Source organism: Elephas maximus, chromosome X (genome assembly GCF_024166365.1).
Source record: "Elephas maximus indicus isolate mEleMax1 chromosome X, mEleMax1 primary haplotype, whole genome shotgun sequence".
Taxonomy (NCBI): domain Eukaryota; kingdom Metazoa; phylum Chordata; class Mammalia; order Proboscidea; family Elephantidae; genus Elephas; species Elephas maximus.
The window spans coordinates 172,317,680-172,329,333 of NC_064846.1; the positions used below are offsets into that span (position 1 = coordinate 172,317,680).

The 11,654-nt window shown below is 43.7% G+C and overlaps 1 protein-coding gene across 1 annotated transcript in view; it reads left to right on the top strand.

The window, feature by feature from the left end:
* The window catches only part of LOC126069199 (basic salivary proline-rich protein 4-like), a 73,854-nt gene extending 62,520 nt beyond the window's left edge, over positions 1-11,334 (top strand). The window contains exon 19 of the mRNA XM_049872312.1: positions 2,790-11,334. The gene's annotated coding sequence lies outside the window, so the exon portion shown is untranslated. The remainder of the gene's footprint in view (positions 1-2,789) is intronic.
* Positions 11,335-11,654: the final 320 nt, after the last annotated feature.

Genomic DNA, 11,654 nt, shown 5'->3' on the forward strand with positions numbered 1-11,654 from the left:
GGAAGACAGGCCTGGTGATCTGCTTGCAAAAGGTCACAGCCTCGAAAACCCTATGGAGCAGTTCTCCTCTGCCCACATGGGGTCCCCGTGGGCTGGAATCAACTTGATGGCAGCTAATAATAACTATAGTCAAAACAAAGCACCAAAATCGTTTAATTAAAGAAGCCTTAAAAATAGTATGATTTACACCAAGTTCTATACCTCATGTTCCTTGTATCCTCAAAATAATCAGAGTATCTTCTCCCCTTTTCATTGCGTGTTCTTCATTTTCCTTCACATGAGGTGTGTTTTTTTGAAGAAATGTAAAAGAGGATCTTAGGTGCAAAAATAAACAGCTATTATCTTATAATTGACTTCTCAGCTGGCTCCTATCTGGAACGACGTTTTATTTTTTGCAGACAGGTCAAAAGCGTGGTAGTAAGAGGAAGAAAAATAGAATAAGCTTGTGACCTGAGTGATTCGTAGGCCAGATAATCTTTCTTCAGTACTTGCGGCTACAGTACATTGATATTTACACAATGTTTACATTTTTGTGCGTGCATTTGGAATGCCTTTTCTGACATTCTCCTGAAGTGGCAGGAAGACCAGCTTTACGTACTAGCATTGTATTTTGGCATCTGTTATTTATTTGTCTCCGTGGCATACAGAGTTATAATATTGCAAATGTCTATGACTTACCAGTGTGCTAACAAACACCAGTTCGTTCTCTATAACTGCTATCAGTCAATGTATTTTGGAAAAAGAGATGAGGATCAGCCCTGAATTTATCTGATGGCGTTAGTGTGCTGATAAAGTGCGGCCACGCCGTCTCTAAGGGCCAATCGTGAATCACTTTTAAACCTTTGGGAAAAGTCTAAATGGAAGCATTTTTCAATTCCAATCTTTCGAGTGGATTTAGAGCCATGTGTTTCTTGTGGTCCTTTCCCATGTCCTACCATGCCCCCTTTGTTACAAAATAAAAGACAAAACCTATGGATTCACTTAGATTCAAAGCACATAAAATACATAAAGCAACAACTTTTAGCATTAGTGATACCGCACCTTCCTAACCACAGGCATTAGAGACGAGGGAAGTACCGTGAGTTGAGCATCTACCTCGGAGCAGGCTTGGTAAGAAGGTCTTTATAGGTATCTATCTCAGTTTCTGGGTGGTGCAGTTACCTTGTGGATGTCAGCTGCCGTTGAGTTAGCTCTGACTGATGGTGACCTTACGTATAACAGAACGACACGTTGCCCAGTCCTGCACCATCTTCACGATCGTTGGTATGTTTGAGCCCATTGTTGTGGCTCTTGTGTCATCCCATCTCAGGGAGGGTGTCTTAGTCATCTAGGGCTGCTAGAACAGAAATACCACAAGTGGATGGCTTTAACAAAGAGAAATTTATTTTCTCACAGTCTAGTAGGTTATGAGCCCAAATTCAGGGTGTCAGCTCCAGGGGAAGGCTTTCTCTCTCTGTCAGCTCTGGAGGAAGGTCCTTCTTGTCAATCTTCCCCTGGACTAGGAGCTTCTCTGCACAGGAACCTTGGGTCTAAAGGACACGCTCTGCTCCTGGTGCTTCTTTCTTGGTGGTATGAGGTTCCCCTGTCTCTCTGATAGCTTCTCTCTTTTGTATCTCAAGAGATTACCTGAAGACGCAATCCAATCTTTAGATTTAGTCCTGCTCACCAACACATCTGCCACCCATCCTCCCTCATTAACATTGTAGAGGCAGGGTTTACAACATACAGGAAACTCACACAGTATCGGGAATCATGGCCCAGCCAAACTGATCCACACGTTTTTGGGGGGACATAATTCAATCCATGACACAGGGTTTCCCTCATTTTCAGTGACTCATTTAGTTACCTTCAGGTGAGCCAATTATGCACCGTTGCAAACGGGTTCACTTTTACCATGCATGCAGCAGAGAGCATTTATACAGTTATTTCTCTTTTACCCTAATTGTTCCAAACGGAAATGAGTCACTGAACTTTGAGAGGCTTCTCTCTCCCGTTACAGCTATTAAATCGGTGCCTTCCCTGAATAGAAAAACACACAGTGGAAAATGTTAAAATATGCCGTTTGCATCTGCTCAACCAGCAAAAACCCATGGTAGCTTCAGTAATCTCCTCCCCGGCAAACCTGTTAGATAATTGTGCATTCTGCTGGTCTTCTGCACACACCATTCCCCAATTCTGCAAGCCCTTGCCTTTTCTCTGGCATGTGGGGAGGTGCATCACTTTGATGCAGTCATGTCTTGAGCATGTCCACTGAGCTCCTTGAGAAATGGAACCCAGGGTGTGGTTTGGGCGGCCACATTTATTTCCCATCCCTGAGATGTGGAGTAATTTTATTTTCATTTTCAAAATATCTTCAAAATCATGTAGGACATTGGCATTGGGTGGACTCTCAGTTATGTTGGGGCTGGAAATCTAATTTAGACAGAAGGAAAAAGATATTTAGTAATTGAAATCAAAGGTGCTGCTGGGAAGGGTCTCCTGGTTTTGCCAAGATGAGCAGCCCAGTAGGGACCCACCCCTGTCGACAGGTGGTACTATCGACATTGCCCTTCACTGGTATACCACTCTGAGGAGAACCTCTGCGCAGCGGCTGCTCAAGAAAAAACATCACTCACCAGCCCCAGCGAGCAACATTCTAAGACAGCCATTGTTGCCTTGGAAAACGTGCGACATCAGTCATTTTGTTTTAGATCCTTCCATCTTTGCTTCTGAACCATTTCTTTTTTGGTCATTCGTCCTTGCTGAGCAGCCAACCCTCTGATGCTCTTCTGTGTCTCTTTTTGCCCCAGGAAAACAATACGACAGACAAGTGTGAACTAACCGTGTGTGGTCTTCCCCTTGACAACCAGCATTTGGAGAGGATGATGCTTAATGGGAAAAGATTTCTTCCTGGGGGTGAAATTCCAGGCTGCTGATGCTACAGGAGGAGAGTCCATTTCAGCGTAGGGCAGACTTCCTGACACGTCTCCAGTCGCGCCGTTGAAGGTAAATATATCGTTCTCCCTCGAGTGCTCCTGGCTTAGCCTGGCAAGTACATAATCACAATGGGATGGTTTTGTGATCCACTGCCTGCTGCGGGCCAGTGGATGAACAAGCTTAGCGTCATCAAGATTTACTCCCTGCTCTTAAATGGAATTGCACAGCTAAGATTTGATACAAGTAACAAATATATAGTAAAGGAGAACAGGATAAATGTCATAAGACAGAACTGTGTAAGGAGTCAGGGGATTTGGCGTATCAGAGAAGCCTGCATGGAGGAAGTGTCATTAGAGATGGGTGGTCAGGGATAGGTGAACTCTCACCCAGCTTCTGTCAAGTTGATGGTAACTCACGGTGACCCCTATGTGTGTCAGAGTAGAAATGTGCTCCGTAAGGTTTTCAGCGGCTGGTTTTTTGGAAGTAGATCACCAGCCCTTTCTTCTGAGGAGTCACTAGGTGGACTTGAATCACCAACCTTTCGGTTAACAGCTGAGTGCATTAACTGTTTGCATCACCCCACCCGCTGAAAAAACTCACTGCTGTTGAGTCGATTCTATCTCATAGCAACCGTGTAAAGAAAGCACCATCCAGGGAACTTTAATGCTGTTGCCTGGTAACTGAAAGGCTGGAGGTTCTAGTCTACCCAGAGGCACCTTGGAAGAAATGCCTGGTAATCTTCTTCCAAAAAATTAGCATTGAAAACCTTCTGGAGCACGGTTATGGTCTGACACACATGAGGTCGCCATGAGTCAAAATTGATGCGAGGGCAACTGGTTGTTTTATTTTGTTTCTTGTAAAACTCCCAATATTTAGAACTTGTACCTCTCAGGAACTGGGAGCAGCAGGACCTGTGCACAAAGACCAGAAGTGTAGGGGCAACAGCAAGCCTGTAGGAGGGAGGTCAAAGGGGCTGGGAAGGCAGGGAGGGAGACCCCAACTTTACATGATGTAATAGACAGAACCCTTGAGTAGGAGTCAGAACATTCCTGTATGACTGTGTCCTACCACTTACAGCCTGTGACCTCGGTTGACTCCGAAACGCAGCTGCAAACCGCTAAATTCTGTGTTAAATGTCTAATATGATCATGTTAAGAGATTACACAAGGTTAGTATTGTTGGTATGGGAACACGGAACAGCACACTGGCTGTGAATTAAATAACATTGGTAGTACTAGAGGAGAGAAAACATTTTATGACATTCAGAATTCATTGCTGTCAAATCCCCTCATTTGCAAGTTGTCATTAATCTCGTTCCTGGCCGGCTTGGCTTTTCCTTTTCCCTCCTTATGAAGACATACATGCTGAATGAATTCACTGTGAGCACGAATCACCCTTCTCCAGCACCTAAAACCAGGGTGGCACGCCTAATATTTGCAGACCAACATTAAGTGGGTTCTAAAGGATTTGTCTGCTCACGAAAGTGGATGTTGTCTTGTCAGGTTTTGATATTTTCTTTATTGTGGTAAATATGTTTATAAGAAAGCTTAGCATTCCAACATTCTTTGCATGTGCAGCTTAGTGATGTTAATTGTATTCCTCAGGGTATGCAACTATCACCATTATTCATTTCCAACTTTTTGCATCACCCTGAACAGAAGCTCAGTGTCCCCATAGCACTGAGTCTCCTTATCCCCTTCCCTCTTGCCCATTCCTGGCAACCACTAATAACTTTCAGTCTGTACACATTTGCCTGTTCTAGGTATTTCATATAGATGGAATCATACAGCATTTGTCCTTTTGTGACTGATTTATTCCACTTAACATGTTTTCAGACTCTTCCATCTTGTAGCATGTATCATGTCGTCTTTTCCGTTTATGGATGATAACCCAATGGCATGTATAGATCACATTTAGTTTATCCATTCATTTGTGTGTGGGCACTTAGGTTGTTTCCAGCTTTTGCCTATTGTTATTAGTGCTGTAGTGAACACTGGTGTACAAGTGCCTGAATCCCTGCTATTGTTTTTGTTGAGGGTGACCAGTTGGCCACACAAGGAAGAATAGGTGGAGGTCTACATTCCTGGCACTGAACGGTATTCGGATGCAGACGGAGAATGCTTATTGCTTATCCTTCAGATCACACAGTCACATGTTAGGCTTTGTAAAAGCCACTTCACACCATGAGTCCGGAAGAACTGGATAGTAGTGCCCAGCTACCATTACTCAACATTTTGATGAAAGATTCTATACAGTAGTGCTGATCAAAAGGGGGGAAACGCAGAATATGATTTCAAATTCTCATTGAATCCAGACTTTCTAGATCCCGTGAGGCTGGATGAACCCCTGAAACTTTTGCCTTGAGATAATCTTTAAATGTTCAACCAAAAATATCCTTATTTGTACTAAACAATCATTTACCTTAATTAGTAAAGAATATCTGCCTTGAGCATTGTGCTCTTTTAAAGAACTACCTATATGAGGTCAAATTGACAATAGCAACTCCAAACATTAGGTAGGAAACTTAGAGGGCAGTTGTCAAGGATTTCATTTTACGTGGATCCACAATCAACAGCCATGGAAGCAGCAGTCAAGAAATCAAACGATGCATTGCATTGGGCATATCTGCTGCAAAGGACCTCTTTAAAGTGTTAAAAAACAAAGATGTCACCTTGAAGACTGAGGTGCGCCTGACTGAAGTCATTGTGTTTTCAATCACCTCGTATGCGTGCCAAAGCTAGGCAATGAATAATGAAGACCAAAGAAGAATTGATGCCTTTGAATTGTGGTGATGGTGAGGAATATTGAATATACCATGGACTGCCAAAAGAACGATCAAATCAGTTTTGGAGGAAGTAGCCAGAATGATCCTTAGAAGCAAGGTTGGTGAGACTACATCTCACATACTTTGGACATGTTATGGGGAGGGATCAGTCCCTGGAGAAGGACATTATGCTTGGTAAAGTACAGGGTCAGCAAAAAAGGGAAGACCCTCAATGAGATGGATTGACAGTGGCTGCAACGGTGTGCTCAAGCGTAACGACTATGAAGATGGTGCGGGACCAGGCAGTGTTTCATTCTGTTGTACATAGGGCTGCTGTTAGCTGGAGCCAAGTTGATGGCACCTGACAACAACAACAACACGGACATCAGACTGTATAACCGGCTGTTTGTTGGCCACTGTTGCTTCGACGTGGGGTTGCTGCTGAGAAGTTGCCCCGCATGCACTCTGGTGTCCTCTTGCTAGTTCATGTAGGTGGACCATCCTCAGTGGTTCTTCTGGACAATTGTTCACCTTCTGTGCTCAGCAAAGGAGTTTCATCTATGCTTTAGTTCCCAAAGTGAAGGCTCTTTCACCCTCCTCACTCAACTAGTCATGTTTCTAAGGCAGCTGGTCACTGGCATGACCAGAACCAGCTCCTCACCATCACCATATAGGCTGTGTGATGAGCCCAGAGCACTAACCCAGATTCCCTTGTCCCTCAGACGTTGCCTCTTGAGCGTCCTTGGTAACTCTCCTGCCAACAGACCCCTCAAGTGATCAGAAAGTTTCCAGGTACCTTTAACTTGGAAGAGGATTGTTTGATCTTTGGGACTCATTAATACCTATGTCACTTAGCACACAGCTGTGATACCTTAATTTAGCCAAACTTTATGGGGGCAGTGGTGGTTCAGTGGTAGAGTTCTTGCCTTCCATGCAAGAGACCTGGGTTCATGTCCCAGCCAATGCTCCTTGTTCTCCACCACTACCCGCCTGTCACTGGAGGCTTGCGTGTTGCTAGGATGCTGAACTGGCTTCAATGGAGTTTCCAGACTAAGATGAAGTAGGAAGAAAGGCTTGGTGATCTACTTTTGAAAATCAGCCAATGAAAACCCTATGGATCACAGTTGTCCAAACTGCAGCCAATCATGGGGATGGTGTAGGGACCGGGCATGGGCTTCTGTATACCTTTTTCCCTGGTCCCTGGGTCCTACTTGCCTCCTTTGCTAAATTAAAACAGGCAGCTCAAGTGATGCTTGGTAGAAACAGATCTGCAGTTTGTACCTAGAGAGAGCTAATGGGAGTGACAAGGAGACAGTGCTACTGTTTTGCTAATGCCTTTACTATTTTATGATCAGCCATCCCCCAGACTGCCCTCCTCGTTGACATTATCATTGTTTCAACTAGTCTTTGCCCCTTTAGATTAAAACTTCATATGATACATTTGAAAGACTCCTTCTATCTCCACCCCTTAGGGCTTACAATGCTTATATGCACTTTGACACAATCCCATACTGCTGTGAATTATTTGATAGATCATTGGAAATTTAGCAGAGAAACATGTCTGTGAAAAGTTATGTTGAGAATACTTTTACTTTCCACAAGACATTCAGATGTCTATATAATGATGCCTTCAAACACCCCCTCCACGCCCATCAACACACTTGAACCTGAGGGAGAAGGAACCTTTGCCTGGCATCCATCCTCCGTTTCCTCATCTCACCTTCCATCCGTCCATCCTCTCCTGTGCTGGCTGTGTGACAGCCGTTCTGCATGATGTCACTCTTCCCCGGTGTCTTTTTAAATGCTGGCTTGGGTTTTGGAGATTTTCCCTGGTTAACGTGTGAGGATCTAAGGGGGTGAGGCAGCTTCCTGTTGTTATGTAACGGCCTTTCAGTTATTATATAATGGCCTCGCAGTGCAGTTGATTGGAGAGAGATGCTTTTGCCCCTGGAGGTGCTGTTTCCTTGGAGGCGCTGTGGGCGCTTCCCGCTGAGGAGCGGGGTGAGTGCTGCACTCAGCTCAAACCTGTCAGCAGTCACATCACACCGTCTGCTCCTTCCAGGAGCCCCACTGACTTTCTGACTTGAGGAAGGATGGAAGACGTTTTCACAGGTGCTCGTACTTAAGCTTGCTTTTCCGTGATAGTGTATTCACATTTCCAGGGAGATGAGGTGAACTTTTCCCCAAGTGCTGGCAAAATTTGTAACTGGTGTCCGAGCCAAGTGAGATTCAAGAAGGCTGAGCTTTATTTTTTTAAGCTGGCGGTCTCCATGGATTTGCACCACCCTCTGTTGGAAATCATGAACATTAGGCCTCTGTAGGCTGGTGTGAGCTAGCACAGAAGGCGGTCGAAGGGACTCCCACTTGGGAGAATGCAGGGTGGAAGACAGCAGCTGGTGCTGGAGGTACGGACTTTGCATGCACCAAACAGAAGAATGTCTCCATCAATTAAATGCTTCCTGTAAAACAGACTGTAGAGATAGACAATCTCATAGGTAACGGACAGACCCAGTGGCTGCAACAAGGGGCTGATCAGAGCAATGATTGTGAGGACGGCACAGGACCGGGTAGCATTTCGTCCTGCTGCACATAGGGTCGCTATGAATCGGAACTGACTGAAAGGCACCAGTCTCATAGGTAATGGGCAGACACAGTGGCTGCAGCAAGGGGCTGATCAGAGCAATGGTTGTGAGGATGGCACAGGACCAGGCAGCATTTCGTCCTGCTGCACATAGGGTCGCTATGAATCGGAACTGACTGAAAGGCACCAGTCTCATAGGTAATGGGCAGACACAGTGGCTGCAACAAGGGGCTGATCAGAGCAATGGTTGTGAGGACGGCACAGGACCGGGCAGCGTTTTGTCCTGTTGCACATAGGGTCGCTATGAATCAGAACTGACTGAAAGGCACCAGTCTCATAGGTAATGGGCAGACACAGTGGCTGCAACAAGGGGCTGATCAGAGCAATGGTTGTGAGGATGGCACAGGACCGGGCAGCGTTTTGTCCTGTTGCACATAGGGTCGCTATGAATCAGAACTGACTGAAAGGCACCAGTCTCATAGGTAATGGGCAGACACAGTGGCTGCAACGAGGGGCTGATCAGAGCAATGATTGTGAGGACGGCACAGGACTGGGCAGCGTTTCGTCCTGCTGCACATAGGGTCGCTATGAATCGGAACTGACTGAAAGGCACCAGTCTCATAGGTAATGGGCAGACACAGTGGCTGCAACGAGGGGCTGATCAGAGCAATGATTGTGAGGATGGCGCAGGACCGGGCAGCGTTTCATCCTGCTGCACATAGGGTCGCTATGAATCGGAACTGACTGAAAGGCACCAGTCTCATAGGTAATGGGCAGACCCAGTGGCTGCAACGAGGGGCTGATCAGAGCAGTGATTGTGAGGATGGCGCAGGACTGGGCAGCGTTTCTCCCTGTTGCACATAAGGTCGCTATGAATCAGAACTGACTGAAAGGCACCCAGCAAGAACAGCACTATACAGATAGCAAGTGCCCACTGAAGGATTTCATCTTACTTAGATTCACAGCGCCCATGGAAGCAGCAGTCAAGAAATCAAATGATTTTTTTTCTTTTTTTTTTAGCTTTCATTATTAATGCCTTTTATTATCAGTATCTGTATAAATCTTAATTTGCCTTTGGGGGTTGGAAACATTACATATAAACTTAGAGCTGTATTTTGATACACGTACATATATATAACATAAAAAAATACATGAATCAAAAAAATGGACTCAGATGATGAAGAAGAGTTGGACAGCATTGGCATTTTGTCAGTTGCAGTAATAACTCCACTTGTGGAAGGTTCTGGGTCACCTGGATTATCCCTGGAAATGGGGGTGGCGTTTCTAGTCAGAACATTAGCGAGAGTTGTCTGTATACTCATTACATTGAACGTCCGTGAGTACATATCCGAGAATGATAACATACACTGTATGTAGCACGTGACCATAAACCGAAAAAAAAAAAAAAACCCAAAACAGATGATTGTCAGTGTGGTTCGTTATAACTCAAATATGTTGCAAGTCGGGAACTACCTGTATAGGTAACAACGAAGATAACCAGTAAGTATAGAAATACTATATATAGCAACCAAAATGCAGAAGAAATAAAAGGAAATAAAAAGTTAAAAAAAAAAATAATAAGTAGAAGGGGAGAGAAAAGAAAGAAAACAAAACGAATGGTAACAGAAAGCACAAATGATGAAAATAAGTCCTAATATGTCAGCAGTTACCCTCAGTGTACATGAATCTGCCTACTAAATATAAAATCACAGCTAAAACAAAGCCAAGGAAAATACAAATTAAAAGAAAGACTACTAATATCTCATAATATAGAACTTAATGCAATCATTATTTTGTTAGAATGGGATACTACTTTATATACACAAAAGGACAAATGCATCAAGAAGACAAAATAGTATGAAACTATATACACCTTGAACTCAGAAAGGAAAACTGACACATTACCAAGAGAAATGGACACATTCACCATGAGTTTAAGATTTTAACAAGTAAGTTTAAGATTTCAACAAACTTTTGTCAGAAATGGGTAGATCAAGGTAACAGTATTAGAAAACACGTGGAAGATTTAAACCGTGATAGTAACCTGTACCCCAAATATAGATGAACGAACAAAGGCAATAAATAGGAAATCAACAATGAATCGATAGTTAATAAAGACTCATGTGTCTGGGAATTTAAAAATGCATTCCTAAATAACTCATAGATTTCCTGGAGAAACAACAAAGGCAATGAACAAATGCTTAGGACCACAGCTACACTAACGGTCCTCTAAATCAATTGTACGCTACCAATATCTAGAAAAAAACCTGAAGAATCGATACGTTTTACTGTGCATCCATCCATTCCCTAACAAATCAAGACCGTATCCATTTATCCAACATGGCTGCGGAGTGTTTATTGGAAGCGTTTTTACCTGATGACAACTATTTTATATTATGGATGCTAATCAGGGTTCTCATGTTGCCAACAAAAATATGAATCACTGCTTATCCAAGCTTAGGACAAAGGGGATATTTGTGCAGATAATGCTAGAATTCATGAATATTCAAGGTATAAGGCCGTTTAGAAGACCAGTCGCATGGGCAGGGCAACACCGAGCCCCCACTGCCCTCACGTCAGGCTTCCTGGGGTAGACGGTCTCAACTCTGCCTTTTTAGCTACAGACAGTGCGTCAACAAATGGGCGTGGTCAGATTTCAATAAAACTTTATTAACCAAGACAAGTAGTGGGCCAGATTTGGCCTGTGGGTGGTAAATAGTTTTCTACCCCCGGTCTAAAGCAGACCCCCAGACTGGAATACCTGAATTAGAAGGCAGTTGCTGGGTTTTGATTCGTTTTTGTGTCATCGGAGAATACAAATGGTCTTTGTAGCCTTGTTTTTGTCATAAAATATGCTTTGCAGAACTACATTAAATTTTCCTGAATAAAATCCTGATAGTTACACAGGTTTTATCTGAGTTCCCTGTGAGATGCTCTATGGGCAGCTTTCCTCAAATTTGGAGATTTTGCTGCTCAGCAGTACTTAGAGTAGAACTTGAAAACATATGCGCCCTCACGTTTCCTGTTTCTAGAGTTTGGTAAATAATTGGTTTTACTTTACTATTTGATCTCCTCTGACAGATTATGGAAATGGTTATGTACCAAACCACCAAAATAACTGAGAGAGAAAACCGGAAAACCGAATTTACTGCTGTTGAGTCGATTCTAGCTCATAGCGACCTCCTAGGTTTCCAAGGCTGTATGTCTTTACAGAAGCAGATTGCTACATCCTTCTCCTGTGGAGTCACTGGTGGTTTCGAACTGCTGACCATTCAGTTAGCAGTTGAGTGCTTTATCCACTGTGCCATCAGGGTTCCTTTAAATGAGAGACAGATAAAAAAATAGTCCTTTTTTTCCCTTAGGTATGTGAATGTACACAAACCTAGTTTTAAC